Below are 1,634 nucleotides of genomic sequence, written 5' to 3'. Positions count from 1 at the left end.
TTTGCCTACAATCTTGTCATCTACAATAGCAAAGCATTTTAAACAATCTGATGACAAATATGAGAAAATGTTACTGAGGTGAAAATTGGTATTTAATGGCAATATATGTAATCAACCTTCAGCTGGTATGAGACAGTGTAATTAATTATTGGTATAGAATTCCAAGTAACAGTATGTTTAACAATCCTCTGCCCTCTAAGGGACATTTCTTCTGTTTTTATTTTCCTTAAACTCAATATAAACAGAATTAAGAATGATGTTGATTGGAGTTTCTAAGGTTCATGCCTGCAAGTCAGGATTCCCAATCCAGACCCAAAATGATGGAACCCAAAGGCCTCATCGAGAGTAACTGGAGTGAGATAAGTTGACAGCTTTGATGACATGAATCTCTCTGCATCCCATTTCTGTGGCATCTATGCCTATGGTTTTGAGAAGCTTTCTGCCATCCAGCAGTGAGCCATTCTTTCTTATATCAGGGGTTATGATGTGATCACTCAAGCCCAACCTGAGACTGGAAAAATAATCACTTTTGCCATATCAATTCTGTGATAGATTGAATTGGAACTAAAGGCTACACAGGCCTTGGTCCTGGCACCCACTAGAGAGTTGGATCAGCAGATACAGAAGGTAGCCATGGCATTAGGAAATTACATGTGTGCCTACTGCCATGCCTGCATTGGGGGGACCAATGTGCCTGCTGAGGTGCAAAAACTGAAGATGGAAGCTCCCCATATCATCATACACCAGGTCATGTGCTTGGTGTGCTTAACTGGGGATACCTGTATTCCACATACATCAAAATATTTATACTAGAGGAAGCTGATGAAATGCTAAGCCTTGGATTCGAGGACATGATCTATGACATATTCCAAAAGCTCAACAGCAACACCTCGGTAGTTCTGCTGTCAGCTACAATACCTTCCAGCGTGCTTGAGGTGACCAAGAGTTCATGAGGGAGCCCATTTGGATTCTTGTCAAGAAAGAGGAACTGACCCTGGAAGATATCCACCAGTTCTACATCAAGGTGGAACAAGAAGAGTGGAAGCGGGATGCTCTGTGTGACTTATATGAAACCCTGACCATCATGCAGGCAGTCACATTCATCTACACCTGAAGGAAGGTTGATTGGCTCACTGAGAAGATGCACACCTGACACCTCACCACGTCCACCATGTATGGAGATATAGACCAAAAGGAACAAGATGTTATCATGAGGGAGTTCAGCTCTGGCTCTAGCAGAGTATTGATTACCATGGACCTGCTGGCCAAACACATTGATGTGCAGCAGGTTTCTTTAGTCTTCAATTATGGCCTTTCCACCCAAAGGGAAAACTGAATCTATAGACTCAGTTGTGGTGGACCATTTGGCTGTAAATGGTGTGGCTATCAACATGGTGACAGAAGAAGACAAGAGGACTTCTCAAGACAATGAGAACTTCTACAGCACCTCCATTCATGTACCTCTCTGTGTCACTGACCTCATCTGAGGTGCTTCCTTCTATCTAGCTCTATCCAGAGTTCAGTCCATGGGTGGATGATGGGGCCACTGAAGAAGAGCAGAAGAGGGGAGGGAAGGGAGCCAAGGGATGGACACATTGTCATTTTTTTTTTTCGGTGAATAAATGTCACTTTTT

General features: G+C 43.0%; 1 pseudogene; it reads left to right on the top strand.

Moving 5' to 3' along the window:
• Positions 1 to 281: 281 nt before the first annotated feature.
• LOC120222457 lies at positions 282 to 1,408 on the top strand (annotated as a pseudogene).
• Positions 1,409 to 1,634: the final 226 nt, after the last annotated feature.

Source organism: Hyaena hyaena, unplaced genomic scaffold (genome assembly GCF_003009895.1).
Source record: "Hyaena hyaena isolate Hyena2069 unplaced genomic scaffold, ASM300989v1 scaffold_881, whole genome shotgun sequence".
In the NCBI taxonomy this organism is placed as follows: Eukaryota; Metazoa; Chordata; class Mammalia; order Carnivora; family Hyaenidae; genus Hyaena; species Hyaena hyaena.
This window is presented reverse-complemented; position numbering and strand designations above follow the sequence as displayed.